At 31.8% G+C, this 19,210-nt stretch overlaps 1 protein-coding gene across 2 annotated transcripts in view; it reads right to left on the reverse strand.

Annotated features, from left to right (window-relative positions):
* LOC132945265 (inositol-trisphosphate 3-kinase A) overlaps window positions 1-19,210 on the reverse strand; it is a 294,710-nt gene that overhangs the window by 41,989 nt on the left and 233,511 nt on the right. The window lies entirely within an intron of this gene.

The raw sequence follows: 19,210 nt of genomic DNA on the forward strand, positions 1-19,210 counted from the left end.
TAATACATTTTTATCGACTTCCCAGGGTAATTTTCGTATTTTTCGGTATTCCTTATACCTACTTACCTACTTTTGTATATTATGTTATCGTAATCGATGTACGTACTGCGCATCCGCGAACGACCGTCCAGGTCCGGAATATTATATTCGTAGGTAGGAATTAATAGAACCTACGACTACAATATTATATGAAACACGCGTATATAATATTATTATATTCGGGTAATATTATAATGTAAGTACTGAAATACACGTCGACGTCGTGCGCACCTAAGCGTCTTCACTTTAAAAATATTTTGTTTTTAACGACACAAGTTTTTTAAAATGTAAAATTCGTTAATTCGATAGAACTATACCATTATGCTTTCATTCCATGTTATAAGTATAAACAAATGACCCGATAATTGACTCGATTAAAACAAAAACTACTATTAAATAATTTCAAAAGAGTAATGAGCGTGAATGTTGTAAAAAAAACAGCAATAAATAAGTATTTGGTTAATGTTTTCTGATGCTAAAATGTTTTTAATTTTATGTATAAGAATAATAAGTAAAGGGAAAAATAACATATGCACTTACAGTATTATAATATCTAGGTATACCTACTGTCTTTAGTCTTCACCTATACATTATAAATTAAAATACACAGTAAGTATATAATATTATGACTTAACGGACGCTCTGTATAATACTATAATGTTATAGTGCGACATACGGACGAGTCTAAGAAATAGAAAAAACCGCTTGTGTACGGGTGTACAGCATACACCACATGACCTGACTTTAGAAAAAATCGATTTTTACGTTAAAATATTTTTATTTTTTCACTGTTTCGACTGAACTCGGCAATATGGTTTGTAAAAAAGACTTCGGAAGAATACGATACACAATAAGCCGTGGCGATACTCTGACCATACTCCGCGATGCTCTGTCTCTGAATGATGACAGTGCGTCTCGAGTGCTCGCGCACGAGCTGGTCGTCTAGCCTAGATCTAGATGATTCAGCACATTCTTATTTAGACCAATCGTGTCAAGAGCACAAATGTAGAGACACGTTGCATAAACAGCACCCCCCCCCCCCTCCCAAAAAAAAGTGTATTAATTTATTTCATCATAATTGATTATATATACTAACATAATCGAGTTGATACGACCAAGGGTTGCATGAGCAACGTCGTACATCCCTCCGGTATTACCTATGCATAACAGGTGCGTATATAAAATATATGCTTCTGTGATGCTGAAACTGAACTTTAATCCTATTAAAATATTATAATATTAAATGGTTTTGTTGAATTTGTTTGATGAAAAATAACACAACTGAATCTATATATATATAAAAATAAGTGTATATTTTGAATACATTTTATAACTCAAGATCCACCAAACCGATTTCGATAAAAATTCCAGGACATATTAAGATTGATGTGTAAATGGTTTCTGTGAAGTTTGTACGCTGTGGGATAAGTGGTTCCGGAGTTATGGCCTCTTAAGTGCACACCTGGTGACATGGGCAAAAACAACAACAACGTCTATACAATTATTTTTATCTATATATATAACACATAGCAACCATTAAAAAACAAAAATTTCTATCGTAAATCTCAAAATTCCTGTTTGAGCATTTACCGGGGGTGATCACTTACCTTTTTAAATTAGCCTATGACACTCTGTGTTAAACTACTTGATTTTTTATATATATTTATTATACATGTGTCGACAATGAATCAAAACCATCATTCACCACGTGTAATACAATACCCATAATAGTGTTGTGTATTCAAAATCGGTTAAAGGAATCGGACGAGACTTTTTTCTCGAGACAGAATTATTATAGAATGCATAATATAGTTCGCATGGAATTCGATAATACGATACGCAGACTATTATTATACGAATAATAAATTGGATAGATATAATATTGCCAAACGAAAAAAATATACAAACAATATGTAGACATAGGTATTAAGTATGCTACGACTTAGGTATCGCGCGTATTGTTACCTATGGAAAGTATAGTGTATAATAATAATATATTCCGCCGAAAAGTGTTTGTAATCGATTATGGTACATAAATAAGTATACCTAATATATTATTATAATACCCATGTCCCATATTATACGTATAACACCAGTTAAGTCTCGCGCGGACAAAAGTGTGACAGATTTTTTTTTATCTCAGTTCAATTGGAATGGAAATTTAAATCGATATCGATTTCATCTCGAGTGGAATATAACACACATATATATAGGTACCTAAGGTATATATAGGTGTTGCAGCATTGTGTAAAAATATATCATTCAACAATACAGTATACATAAATTATTATTATATTATAATGCTGCTTTTATAATATTATTATTATAAAATACAACACACGCGTATATCGAGTGTGTATCTAGCACAAACAGATGATTGAAAATCAAAAGATGTAAAACTATTGTATGGCCATCAGATGTATCATAAATAGATGTGACACAATAAATCGGTTGCCAATCATAAGCCAGCCGACACTGGTGACCTGTAATATTTAAAAAAAAGTTTATCAGCCTAAAGTACCTTGGATTTGTAGTTGCTCATAATAATATAACGATAACTAATTGCAGTACTATTCTTTATCCACTGTCCAATACTCCAATGGGTGTTTATGTGTCCAAGTACGCCGAAAATTTTTTTTGGGAGAGGGGAGAGGAAGGCTTAAACTTTAACTATGTCTATCAATATAATATTTGATTATATAATAATTTACAATTGTCTTTCGTTTCGTGACTGACTTCGTGTTGCTGAGCTGGAGCATCCACGCGATTATCGAATTAAAAAAAATTAATTCGATAGTTTAATGTGTTACTATTGATATTTTATCTACTGCGTGGAAAACATTGAATCATAGATATGTATTTAAAATTATGATTTAAAATAATATATCAATGAGGTTGCTTTGGTAACGTAATTATATTATACATAGGTTGCTAATAGCAACCTAGTTATTGTACCGCGAGATTGGTTAGGTAACGTAATATTATATTGTGCATCGGTAGCCCCCTAGGTACTGTAACGTGAAATTATAACGTTTTAACGTAATAATGATAAGGCATTATAACAAAAAATCCATCACGATTTCGAAGACATTTAATATTAACTTAATATTAAAAACTAACTTATCATATATAATATATATAGCAGAACTTTTCTCAACCAGTTTGTTTTGTCAGACATTCCTGGTGATCCTAAATGACATGAATATACAGATTATTTAGCAGATAACTTGATACATCAGACACAATGTGGCGTTAAAAAAGGCTGTCGATAAAAACATACCTTTTTGCGCAGATGGAACTAGCCCAATATAGATAAATATGAAACGTATCGTTCGTCGCGCGAATACCTCTCTCCATAATAGGAACATATTATCTACCTACACGTCGTACAATATTATTATTGCAGCAGCTACAGTATACATGAGTACCTACATTATGTTGTTGTTATTATTATTATCATTAATTCTGTAGTGGGAGGAGGACGCGCAGCACACCATAAGGCAACCGGTCCGTCCCCAGCTCGGTCGATCGAGCGCGCGCGCGCGGACGGACTCTGCCCAGAAGACTGCTCTCTGGTTCAACAGGTGTGAATGACCTGTACCGATGCCAATCACGTCTCTGCCGCCGCCGACCAAGTCCGAACTCGGTGATTCGCGCACTCGCACGCACAGGTGGTTGAGACTCGACAACGACGATGATAATAATAATAATAATAATTTGTCGTCGCCGCCGCCGCCGCGTTACGTACCTATGTAAGTACTTACGACGTGTGTATTATGTGCGTGTACGAGCGATCGGCTTTTACACGGGTCATTACGACTTGCAAGCTAGGCGGTGGCGGAGAAGATGTGCGACAACGCGCGTGTGACAACTATTAAACGCGGCCCGCACCGTCGCGGTCGTCGTCGACGTCTGACGGGTTATTATTTTATTATTATCACGTCATTATCATCACCATTACATTATGATTTATAATAAATTATCGTCGTCATAAAGTCAGCAATCAGACGCGTGTGCGGATGAGCGAGGAATAAACCGTGCAGGAAAGTTTTTCTGAATGTATACCTACGCGACACGTCACATAAAAACGCGAACAAATTATAAAACAACAATCGAAACGCGTTGATTCGGCATCACGAAACGTCGTCAATAGATCAGGCTCACCTAAAATGATGTCATCAAACTTATCATCCTCATATTATTATAATAATATATTATACCATAATATTATACGCAAGTGTAGTAGGTATATAGTATATACCGCAGAATGATTAATTTACCAAGTATGCTCGCACCAATTTTTCCTGTTATACCCATCTAATGAATTTATTCAAATTCTGACTTTTTGTACTGCTTAAAGTGTCCTGTGACAATACAAACCACTTTTTTTCAAATGAGAATCTCCATTATTTACTGTAAATTGTTTAGTGGTTGTTTTTTAATTAATTTTATCTCGAGAAAATGTTTCTTTCTTAGACAAACAGCATAATATTACAATAATCAATATTACGTTAAAAACTTTAAGTGTGAAATAAGTGACTAAAATTGACCTAGTCATATCTATAATAAGTGACTATTGAGTTCCAACCTATTGCATATTACAGTCCGGTAATAAATAAATTCAAAAGGCCTCTATAGCTGAAAATCGGTTGTTGGCAATAGAGTATTTCCGTTGTGTAAACATTACCGTGGGAGTGAGCTATAAGAATGCGTTTGCGACATATGGGCACTTTATGAGTATATTCGTTTGTGTGCAACAACGAATATAAGATGCGTGTGGTGGTTATATGTGTGGTAGAGGGGGCTCTGTCAAATCATCAAGCCACGTTGTACAATTTTTATTTTAGATCGTGGCACGTAATTTTATAACAATTAATAAAACGTTTAGAACGGAAAAAACGACCGCGCCTATATAGGAGAAAACAGCTAGATATGGTTTTGGGACGGTGATGTTTTCGCTTAAAAAAAAAATAATAGTAATAATAAATAAAATAATAATATTATTATACATCGTCACTATTGTCGTCATCGTCGTCGATCATTCGGATTCTGGCCCGGCGCCGGTGAAAGACGACGGCCAGACAAGAATATTTTTTTTCCAAAACAATTGAGGTGAAAGTCAAAATATTGTTTGTATATGCCATACACGAGTCACGCGGTTGTTTATAATGGTCATTTCTTATTAATTTTTTTCCACACGTCCGTCTAACCAAAAACACCCAAAGCGAATGTTTAGGCATGCTATAATATTTATAATAATACAATGAAGCCAAAATAAAATTGTTTGTCTCATACATATAGGTATAGCATATACCACAGGTCGTATATTGTATTATTATATTAACGGTATATAAGAACTTGTACGTAAGTACCTACTTACAATTTGTAATTAATTAAGTTACCAATAATAAGCTCAATATAATATAATACCTATTATGTGATTAATTAGCATTGGCCAAATATAAATATTGATGAACTTAACAGTATTTGAAAAATCTTAAATATAAACAAATCATACTCACAATAATGTAATATTATATACGAGTCATGCAGTTCCTATTACGATGTTCATTTCTTATTAATTTTTTTTTCCATTCTTCCGTCAACTTATAATACCCAACGTGAATGTTCTCTGCCGATTGCGAAACGTCGTAAGTTTAACAATAAATATTGTAATATAAAAGTGAATAGTAAAATGTTGTATTGTATTTTATTGACCGTTAGATTTGAATAAGTAATAAAATATTTATTATTAATTATAATTATTATTTTTCTGATGACATTTTGAAATCTTTTCAAACATTAACAACAGTTTTATTATAAGACATTATGTAGATCCTACTCTTTAATATTTATCATGAAACCAATACAAAATAATAATATAAAATTGAATTGTCACATGTACCTATACGTATTATTATATTAATACACGTATTAATGATCTATATCGTTTACTGCACAGTGCACACATTTATCCACAATTCAATCGATCGTTTTAAAGAGAAAACTTTTTCTCGATTTTTCAAATTGAATATTTTACGTGCGTTGAGTGTTTTGTGGTATCTCCACATAAAATATGTTCAATATTATACAAACATTGAAGCATGTTGTGTTTATTATACCCAATAATTATTATTCTATGTCTTCGTACAAATAGCCGATGACGCTTTTGGGTTGATTATATTTTATTACAATAATTCAACGTCTCCGTTCAAACAGCAGTTGACACTTTTGGGTCAAAATAATAATAATTGTTTAAATAAATAATATTATACAAATACGTTTGGCGTATAGGCGAAAAGTGTATATAGATATTGGTACGTGACTCTACCACACCTGTGCAAATACGATAAAAACCTCCATATTAAAAAATACAAATGGAAAACGCAATACGTGGCCTATCGACCGATAAATATTGAAAAATCTAACCAATCAGCGCAAATTATATTAATTTAATTTCAATGCATTCTTCGAGGAGATAGATGACGGGTAGAAGAGAACCTATCACCGATAGTGTTCGTCCGGGTTCGCCCTATTGAATTCATAAAATTTGTAATAAAATTAATATTCGAGTATGGTTTTTATAAAAAGTTATTTGAAGTATAGGTACAAACAAAAAAATATAAAATTCAAAATATATAGTAAGTTTATCTTAAATAAAATTGAAAACATAAATTTATTTTGTAATAATCGGTATATAATATATCAACTAATACAGTATTAATAGCTATACAATTAAAATAATTAATAATTATTAAAGCTTTTATCTAATTAATACGGATAACGGAATACTACTATTAATTTGTTTTACATATACCTACGTCCTACATATTATATTTTGTTCTTGCAGTAACCATATTTTAATTTTAATTTTAAGAAAAGTTTATAGATGGACGTTTTATAGATACCTCCGATATAATATTTAATTTTATAATGGCAATATATTTTTGGTTTTACGTTTGATAAGTACAGAAACTTTGTTGAATATACTTTTTTACTGTTACTTAGTATACTTGCATTACCTAATTTCAAAAAACAATATACTACCTATTAATATTAATTGAATTTGAATAAAATGTACAAATATCCAATTAAATGGGTTTATCGTGTAATCTCGCTTTATACGGAAGTACACGACGGTTTACTCTGTATACAATGTATACTATACATGGTGAAAATGACACTTACACTTTCATGAGAATAATAGATGTACAATTATCTCGAAAACTTACAATCGCGCTTGTCAAACAATCGGTTGATTTGTTTCGGAAAAATTTTCATAATGAAGTTTACATCACTAATATAATATAGCAATTTGTAACAATAATAATTTATGACATACGATATTACTATAATATCCTTTATATTGAATTGTAATTAGAACGCCGTATCAGACTAATCGTAAACAATATATTATAATAATTCAATTTGACTTAAACATTGATTGATATACGTATTTTGTGTATAATCATAAACAACAACGAAGCGCAATGATAATTAATAATATATACGACCAGGCTAAGTATGTGTAATCATATCATGGCGCGTATAGTTTCCGTAAATCCATAACGAAACAACAAATAAATAATAATAATATGCATAGTATAATATTATTATTATACATAGAACAAATCGTTCGATTAAAAAAACTATGTCATAGAATACTAATAATGAATAATAATATTAATAATAATAATAATACCATGCACCTAATTGAATCACATTATATGAATACACGATGACGTACCTATGTGGCGTAGTTTTTTGAGACAATGTACCGAAAACGTAATGGTCCTGCTACGGCTGATCGGTCTAGCTTTATAGTCGGTTGAACTCGGCGTGGGAAATATATTATTAAGTGCCCATAATATACGAGTTAAAAACCTAAGCTTCGAGATTAGATATTCGATTTCGAGATTACAATATAATATTGTATAATATGTAGATGCGCACGTCGATTTTCAATATACCTATATGCACCCGCGATATTATATGACGCTATACATAGGTAATTTATTGTAATATTATAATATGTTATCATATCATGTTTTATTTTTATTTAATATTTTACCACAGATCTAAAAGTGACGGTTTTTAACATTGGTATTCGGAAGGCGGTAACAAATTGTTTGAAATCGTCTTCATATAAGACCAGCTAGGTCTCCGTACCCAGACGCGCTCCTCAGTCTCGTCATTACAAAATTTTAATAGTAGGTACATTATATAAAAGCGAGTTGCACAGATTACACGTATACAGCACGCTGAGTGTCACTGTAGGGTCAAAATTCTAGAGTAGAATGGAAATGATCTACCTACAAAAAACATAAATTCCATTTGTTTATCGAAAGTGAAAAAAATGTACACATTTTGTGTAGAACTGCACGTACTTACTGGCTTTAATTATTATTTTATATACTTATAAGTTATGGCACCTTATTAAAAAAATTCAAAATTCAAACTATTACAATTTTTTGTCAAATACTGACATTATTATACTTTGTAATTTGGCCATTTATTTTAATTCCATTTAGTTAGTTTTTTCTATAATTTAATATTTTTTGGTGGTACCTTTGCCACCACAATTAAATATATTGTGCCCTTCGACACTTTTTAGTGACGCCTATGCTGTACAGTATACATTATTATATTTATGATGTAATATTTTATTGTACATAGTTTTCTTGTACGATGTGTTCCTATATAATATATGGTTTTTATTTTTTTCGTTAAAATTGAGGATTGGCGAGCTGTATCGGTCATCAGATCCAAAACTCGAGATTGAAATAAAAATCGTGTACAAATAAAAAAACCGTGGCTATCGACCAATTGTTTGTACTACTACACACATATATATATAGTATAATAATAACGTTCAATAATATCCTGTTTCCAGCCCTCAGCCATCTTTTTATCTCCAGTGAATATACCAACACACTTTCATGGCATGTAACAAATAACAAAAATAATATCGTCTTGCATACCAACTTATGAGTTATGACCTATTAAAATTATAATAATATATACAAATACATGAATACAAAGGTGGGCAAGTTAACAACAATTCTTTATATTTAGGACTACATTGTTACTTACACGTTACTTCACCGTTTAGAACGTTAAGTTAATAGTTAACAAAACAATATATTCAACTTAAAAAGTTTAAAGTTAATATAGAGAAAAAATATTAGTTTATCTTAGTTAAAAGGAGTTGGTTAATTTTTTTTCCATTAGAGTCATATTATATAATATGTGATTTATGTAACTTTAAAAAATGTGAACTTAAATTTTTTTATTAATATTTTATTAAAAATAAATCTTATTTCTTACTGCACTAGCCATTAAAGTGGTTTAGGCAATTATTCTAGTTAGCAGTTAGTTTAGTGTGTACTAAATTATTTAATTAAGAAATAATTATTTGTTTACCTATGTATAATTAAAATAATTGCAGAAAGCAAGATGAAACAAAAAAATAACTAATTGATTAGTTTTAGCTCTAATTATACAATATATTATAGGATTATATTATATAAACTTGATTTTAACTTAACTTATTATATTAACTGGAAAAAGCTTTGGATACGTCTTTAACTAGTTAAGTTATTAAGTTTATTAGAAAATTCAATAACATGGTTAAGTTTAAAAATCTTAAACAAATGTTTTTTAACAGTTAAAACTAGTTAATGTCCATCTTTGTATAATATCTAGCCATATAATATACTTAATAATGTAATATTACATACAAATATATTACTAATGGCTAATAAAATATCTATTCGTTATGGCCGCATAAAATAAATATTGAAATAGGTACTTCTAGCAATTAATGCGTGTCTCACTGTCGCAAAAGTTCGTGAAGTACAATATTAAATGAGAATTCATTGTTTTAATATATAGATACAAAATCAATTTAAATTAAATAGTTTGGGTCGTCGTGTCGAGAATGGTTTTCCATGTTTCGGCGTTTTGGACGTCTTAATTTATATACGCACGCAATAACATGAATTTGCAATGTCATTTATACATATAACGACAGTCGATAACTATACAAAAACAATTTTAGCTATACTACGGAGGAGGTGGGGACTTTGAAAAAAAAATTGTCTACAGGCATCAAGAAATTACAACTACACAATGTTGCAGCAAACGATGATAATATTATATACCAATATAATATTATACTTATGTGGTCTGAGCGGCTCACCGGGGGCCATTAGAAAAAATAAAAAAATTCACCACGATTTAAATACGTTCTAATTGTGTAATTTTCGACGCGATTAGCCGACGTTGCCAATTAACAATCACGTCGATCCAACAGATTCTTTTTGAGGGAAAAGGGGAGGGGAAAGTCATGATAATTTGACAGTTTTAAAACGGCTTTGGGTCCTGGGTCCCGATATTTACCTACTCCGTCGTCGTGTCTTAATTAATTGCTATATTACAGCGAATAAAAACGCTCGAGGGGTTACCGGGCGCGCGTATAATAGGTACCTATGTATGATAGTGTGGTCTTTAATTTTTTTTCAAATTTACGTCGACCATCCGTCCATGACCCAAAAATAAAATATTATAATAAGTTATACAACTTTTGCAGATCGTGCGCAGAAATTAAAAACAAAATCTAGATATACTTGCGGAAAACCCAGCAAAATGTCTTGTAACGGTCGAAGAAAACCCATGGAATGCCCATCACCGCCTCACTGTGAGTTCAGCGTGAATCTCAGTTTTAGGTCTTCTCAAGACTTTAAAACGCTTGTAATTTTTATGGATTTCATCGCGTTCACGATAGTATCACTACTGGTCGAGTATTATTTAATATTTTACCTACAACACAATAGACAATACTGAAATTATATAATATATTATATTCTATTGCGATATATTATCGTGACAGGGAGAGAATTTATACTCAAATGTTTTTATCCTATTGCAGATAATCCCTCAAAAGGTGGTTGCGTTGTTCGTAAAATGAAATATAGGTACCTACCTAGTCATATAGGAATGCTTTTTACGAATTGTTTTGAGATAGTAACTCCACACCGGGCAAGGACTATTGTAACATTTGTCCCGACCACGCTTCACAATCATACAAAATATACAAAAAAAAAAAACACAAATCGTTTTATGATTTTTCCCTACAATTCTCCGTTTTTCCGCATAAGTAATAGTAATATAATATCAGCGCGTGGTTTTGCACGTCAAAACGTTTATGATGATAACCTACCGCAACGATTTATTGTTTTACTTCCTCGCGTCCGCGTACTTCATAATATACATCTCATACCGCAAACACGACTGCAATACACGTTATGTCGTTATATTGTGTTGTGTGGATATTTGTAAGTACATATTTCATACGCATGCACGATAATTCGCATCGGACGAATGTGCGTCTTGCGTTTGGTCTCGGTGCACGCGAAAACAAACAAACGATAAATAATATTGTAAACACGCGGTATTATTATTATTATTATTATTATTATTCCCGGTGACCTCTCGTCGTCGCGTTCGGACATAAAACGAGATTGGATGAAAAAACTGGTCTGCCCGCCGTCCATATTATATTATATCACTATAATGTACCTACGTCTGCGCGCGAATAACGTCTTCATCGCAAACGTTTCGCGCCCGCTTGCACTTGCGTGACATGATTCCGGTACAACATAAGTATGCACTGCGGATCAATTTTTTCGTCGTCAAGTCAACGTAATGTAATACGGATTGAAATGTGTAAGTATATCGGCCGCAGCCTCGCGCTCGTTATAATAATATGATGCCCGACATAACGCACACAATATAATTACTATCGAGACGACTTGATAGTTATTGATTATGTTATTACCTAGTTATTACCATGCGTTAGAAGAACAATCGATATGACAGACCGGTGGTGGAAGAGGGGGTGAGAGAAGCACAAAGTTCGACTGAAATCGATCGTACAGAGTCTCCTCGGGTTTTCGACGTCATGTCGTGTTGCCTCCGTCTTCCAAATGGACGACATAGGAAATTTGCGTTCAGCCGTTTCGATTTTAGCTCTTCAGCCATAATATTATGGTGTATTAACCTATATAATATCATAAAAACCAAGAGTAAATACATTATCAGTGTTAATACCTCGTTGGTTTTTTGAGATACTTTAATATTTAAGCGAGTTATAATACGAGTATTTTCAAATATTAATAATAATATATTGTTACATACTCCAATACTCGTAATTTGGTTAAAAATTAAAATATCGTAAAAAATCAACGAGAGAACACGGACAATGTTACCATTACCTTTAAGTTTGACAATGGACCGATTCACGCTAATATTTAAGCTAACAAAACAAAATAGGAACTGCGAACGTTCATTTCATTATGCGAGCATTAGTCAAACGGAGACGACATGTAAAGCTTTAGAACGGAATTTTTTCCGGTATTTGGAAGGTGGACACCAGGAAGAGTTCGACGAGAACAAATGCCGAAATACTGAGAAGCGATACGTAATCCTCCGACGTGCGTATACTGCATGCCACGATGATCGTGAAGTCTAACGGAATAATATAACGTACACGTACCCCCAAATCTGAATTGTCCAATAATTGTTTGGGAAAATAATTAGCACTCGGTTTCTGTGAGGTCCTGATCAGGTTTTTGTAATTTCTACTCTACCAGTTTGCCAGGAAGGTGGAAATTTCCCAGGGAGAAGCTGGTTTTTGTTTCAATTTTTTTCGTGTGGGATTGAAAAGACCATCGCGTATTGTCGAACAACCCAGCGGTGACCTAATACTAACTCGTCGCGCTCCATGTATACAACAACAACAATTATGATAATAAAGTCTCTCTCGAGCGATCATTGACGTCATACGGGTTTATTAAACTAAATACAGCATTACTATCGCGTTATTAAAATATATTATAATATTATATAACAATACCATCATTTATACGGGCATTTGTCATTGGCACAGATGGGGCCAGTAAAGTTTGTTTTATTTTCAACGACAAACATTGTACTTCACATCGTTTGATGTGCGAGTATGTTGAATTTAATATAAAATTTAAAATATGCACTATACAGCCGGAAAACGAGGGAATAGGAAAAGTTGAAATACTGACGAAATCGGTAAGTACCTAGGTATATGCGTTCGGGGCATTAAATAATATTCTACTCGAATTTCGACCGGCCATTTATTTTTATAGTCTACTCAATCTTAACGGGGTTTCCATAGTAGTGTATAGCCTTCCAGGGGCAGATGGACCTATGGGACATAAGGATTTTTCTTATGGACTCTAACTGTTGGTGGCCCCGAGGCCTAAGAAGTCACTGGATTTGTTTTTGGTTTTTTTTTATGAATTATATTGGTAGGTAAAAATTTGTGAAATATTTTATCATTGATACTCAATGACTAATTTTATGCTAGTATATTATAGTATTATAATTTATAATTAATAGTACTTTGATACTAATATTATTTTTAATATATTATTGTATAAATGTATGGAAAAATGTTATCAAAATGTTGGTGGGAACTGGGAAGTGACAATTATTGAATTTGATATATGATATAAAATTAATAATGTATATAGTATATTATATGTTAAACAAATTTGTTGCATCAGTTAAATAATTGTGATTCACATTTGGTGTAGCGCCACGGTGGTATTCGTGTGATTTGCATGACGTGTGTCTTTTAAACATTTTCCCTATAACAAAAAACTGCCTATCCGTATATGGTATGTATATAAATTGTATACAGTGTGTATTATGAATAGTTGTCACAAAACGTAATTTTTTAAGTAAAATGATCAGATCTTTGTGATATTCTGCCACTTTATGAATTCAGAAAGTCTTCAGCCCGTCAAAACGTAATGAACATGATTCAAACAATTTAATGGAAATAAAAACCTCATTTAAATTCATGATGTAAAAAAAAAATAACAAATTAACTTCTTGTCTGCGGGCCAGATAAAATTTTTCCGCGGGCTGCATTTGTTGAATCCGGCTCTACGTAGGTACATTACGAATATACAACAATGATATCATTATTATAAAACGGCGAACCACACGAAGAGGTGAGAACCGTAGCGAAGTGTTATGGCCATTGCGCCATACTATAAAAATAATAAATATATACGTATAACATAATACGCGTAGGATATACTGTACAGTATACACTATATAGTGTGTAGTGCGTATATTGTGTAGTGGGTTTGTATGCCGACCAAATCGTATAATATAATATTATATATGGGTGTAGGTAATATGAAATTTTACTGCACATTAACATTAAGTGGTGCTGTGGCGTAGCAGTCTCCGGCGGGGACAATTTAGTGACGTTATTTAAAAAGCTCTCATTTTAAATCCAATTAGTCCGGGGCGCGGTGATTTTATAATTTAATTTGCATATAAGTAATATAATAATATGAAATATTAATATAATACATTATGCCGTGTACGCCGTTCGATCTGGCGTATAATATACATAATATGGTATATACCGGTACGTACCCACCTATATCATATTCTATGGGTACAAGTAAAACGTTTTAAGAAAAAAAATCACATACACCGAGTCAATTACGCAAAGTGCGGATAGTACCTACCTATATACAATACAGTGTTGTATTATACGCATGTACGCGCGCGGCGTATATTATAATAAAAAAAAAATAATGAATTTTAATTATATTTTATATTACATGCATACATATATATAACGCGCGTGCTGCTGCTGATAATGACTAACGCGCAAGCTGTGCCTTATAATAATATAATAATGGACGTCGATGGCTTTTGAAATGCACGCGTATAATATAATAATAATAGTTATAAATTATAATAATATAATACACACCAATATAATATAATGTACCTATATAATATAGGCGTGCGCTCGTCTTATAGACATTTTTTTTCAGTCTGCCGCGGCGCCAGGACACTATACATTATATTATATAGGTAGGTAGGTACCTTATAGCATGTGGCTCGGAAAATATAAATCGTTTGCGCCGGTTAAGTGCGTATTCTATAAAGAATATCGTTATTATTATACCTAGAAAGCATTGTGTGTCGTTATAATATGGCACAACGCGACAATATAATATATTATTATTATTATTATTTTGTTTATTGGTAGATATAGGTACCTGTATTATAGAGGAGCGGCTATTCCTCAGGGCGCTGCGTCGCGCCGTCGTACACATACCTATACTGCAGCTAATGTATATATTATTATACTTCTTCTAGACTACGACACCACGGCGAGCCGCTCCTTATTTACTTTATATTTTCTGTTTTGTTTTTTGTTTTTGTTTCGCGACCGCTTCCTTGCCGCAGCAAAGACTACAATACACCGACCACGAGCCCAAAGACGTAATATACTAATATACCCATCACACCGCGATTTACACATCTCAGTTGCACTATTATAGGTATAGACCACAAATGAAGAGGTCCAACACGGACGTGCGTCGTTTAAACGTGAAAATCCGTTCGCTACACCTATATGCGTGTGTATGCCTCGTCGTATGTCATAAATAATGTAAGTGTATATACCTAATCACAGGACATCATTCTCATTGACATAGGTACCAACTGATAAAAATGTTTGGATGACCACGTATTATTGGTATTATTACAGCGCACAATATAATATTATGCATAATTTATAAGTCATCTAATTGAAAATTTCCAGTAAAAAGTGTAATTTTCATATGAAAAAAATAAATAGATGTAGATCCTACAGGATGCTCATTAAATGGTAAAAATCTAAAGATTTGAAAATATGGACTTTACCCAAGTATGTATAGTTAAAAACTGTAAAAATTAAAATTTTAATAAATTCATTACTCATGCTTGGTGAATCGTCCTGTATAACAATTTATTTATGTTATAAAGATTAAATAATAATATAACCAAACGCAAACTGATTATTTATACGTCGTCAGCACACAATCACAGTATATTATTACACATTTACACACGTTATTCAATCGTTTCGACGAGTGACGTTCATCGTTTTTAATTAATCGTATCTATTGTACATTATGCGTATTATATTATAAACATATTATACAAATTATAAAAAGACGTTTGAACAATCGTCAAGATAACCGCCAAGCTGTTTCTATTTTTTCGTTGAGCGCACCGGTCATTTGTTTTTTTTACACAAATGTGACAGTAATACTAACAGCAATACAAAATGATTGGCGGGTAATATATAGTTTCCGGAACAGCTGAAAATGTTTGCTGTTGTCGAGACTCTAGACAAAGCCTTCTGGGAAATAACCGTAATCATTTGAAACGCACAACATAATATAATATTATGTGGAAAAAAATGTCATCTCATCAATAAAAAAAATAACGCAGTCCGCAAAAAATATCCATTGAACATATTATGACTATATAATACCAATAATCTAATGATGAGACCTGTTATATAATATCTATATTGTATCTATACAGTTATTTTGTATTCGACCGATTCGGATGCGTATACAGGACAGTAGGTATATAGATTCCTATATAATAGGAATATTCAATATCATATTATTATTATTATTATCATCGTGTGAAAAAAATTTACCAATCGTGTTGTGCGTATACTGAGTGATCATTTGACGCAAGACATTTTTGAAATACAATTTTAAGTTATTAAAAAAGCAACATTTTTCTAAGAAAAATATATTTGGACTAAGGTAGGTTTGTCCGAAATTTGATCTTGTAGTTTTAATATTAATAGATTGTTAGACAAAAGAGTATGAAATCTTAAAAAAATTAAAACGATAAAAAATAGTAAAAATATAATTTTTTCCAAAATTATTATTTTGTAACGACTTAGAATTATTAAAAAAGAGATATTCTCAAAAACGTTAGTTTTTTCTGATATAATAAGTGTCTATTACGTTAAATAGATCACCATGTATCAGTCTATTATACACTGTATATATGTACAGGCGTACAGCACACATCCACCAAAAATCCGTTCGCATATATTACTGCGTTACACGTGGTTTAAAATGTGTTTGGAAGAAATAAAAACTCGTTTAACTTTCAACTGTTATAAAAGTATAGACGAATTTTATACCAGTATAATAATAAATAAGATGTCTATACTTTTACATAATATATAATAATGTTACAATATACTTCAATAATATTATATAGACGAGCCAAAAATTGTCTAGTACGGCCCCCATCCTACGCTCCTCATTATTATTGAAATATATAGATACGTGCAGTGACGCACGATGAACCGAAATAAAATTGCTGCGTATGACGTACGTATATTATAGTATTATTGCTCATATATTACAGTATCATGGTTGTAGGCAGTGTACGTCCTACACACAGCACCGAATATGAAAACTTTACCGATTACCAAGTAACGTATTGATTAGCGTATATTTCCAATCTACTACCAGAGGTCCATAGGGATCTGTCGTGTTCGTCCTTAAGCGACTCGTGCAATCATCATTCGTACAGTATATAGATACATTATATAAAATAATAAAATTACATTGTATGGTCAATATAATTATAATTATTCTGGCTTCACGCGTCATAAGAGTAAGGTATATAGGTAACATTTATACAGTGGCGGACTATGAACGAATTCGGGCCGGGAAAACTATTTTACCGGCTATCGAATTTGTTTTTCATACTGGGTATGTTTAGTGATTATTTTAGCTTTGTATAGGGAAAAATACATGCTTATTTCGGAATTTAATAGAGCACGTTGCCCTTAGAATTAATAACTACTAAACATTAAACGAAATAATTCATAATTTGCACTCAATAAAAACAGAAAATAATATTACATGTAAAAAAACGTAAGAATATAATACAGTTTTAGGTGTCTAATTAGGTATATTATACTGTTTTATCGGCCCTCGGGGAAAACTCCCGATATCCTACCGGCATATAGTCCGCCATTGCATATCATGAGACAATCAAATAGGTTTTACAAATTGTATTGTTATTTTTTAGTTTTAAAATTGCACATAGAGAAAACCCGCATAATAAAACAACTACCTACAGCTGTTTTACTGCATAATGTAGCTCAACAGTTTCACGCAGGCTCATATTATATTAAACAGGGCGTCCAAACGGTTCGTTGAAGAGTAGGTACCTAGATCAAACGTCAAACCTATATATTATAGTATTTTAGTCTAAAGATATATGATATCAGACTATACGCACACGAATATTATGACAAAACACGTCAAAAGAGTTTCATCTTCAAAATGTTTTAAAATGTATCGTTTAGACGTTTGGTCAACCCTTTACTGAATGCCGTCGTGTAATATCAACTCGGGGTGACCGTCGAGTAGAGCTTCACGCGAGCACACACACCTGCGCAACAGGTGCAAATGCGCAACGAACATTCGAAATGTAAAATATATAAGTGTAAAAAAAAATATAGCAACGACACAATTATTATGGTTTGTTCTACAAAATGCTCGCTTAATAATAATATATTATGTATATCGTGTCTCGCTTTAGTGCTGTTTACCTATACGGCTATTCATATAAATCATCAACAATTGTACCTAACTTATTTATTTTATAAAATTATGCGTACTAATATTATGAACTGTGTATATAATAATAATTATAAATTAAATAATAAGAATAAGTATTAAAATTATTAAAATTTATTTATATGGTCCTTTTTTTGTGTATTGCGTGCACCAACGTTGGCTACCCCTGTTTTATAAAAATACATCTATACGTAGAATATAATGATTCTAATAGAATTACTACAGAAATATTAAGTTTATTATATAATATTATGTGTGAGCCTGTGATGTAAATTCAGCTAACTTATATAAATACGAATTTTGAAAAATATTAATTTTACACAAACAAACGATCTATGCAATATAAACAATCAAATTGATGATATTACTGTTTTTTTTTTCATAATACATAATATAAATATTAGGTATACCTATAAGCTGTTAAGTGTTATTCAAAATAGTTTAAAAAAAACTTGCTTTTTTGCTATTTATTTTTACATAATTATAGGTCATTATACAAAACAAGATTATAAAAATATATAATTTTTAATTGTTTTTTAATGTTTTAAAAGTTTTTAATGACAATATTCAATTTTGATTCCTTATTCTAAAGTAGAATATTTTTTGGAGTCCTTCGGTAACAAACATCAAATTCCCTTGGAATAGTA

Source organism: Metopolophium dirhodum, chromosome 5, assembly GCF_019925205.1.
Source record: "Metopolophium dirhodum isolate CAU chromosome 5, ASM1992520v1, whole genome shotgun sequence".
NCBI classification, from domain to species: domain Eukaryota; kingdom Metazoa; phylum Arthropoda; class Insecta; order Hemiptera; family Aphididae; genus Metopolophium; species Metopolophium dirhodum.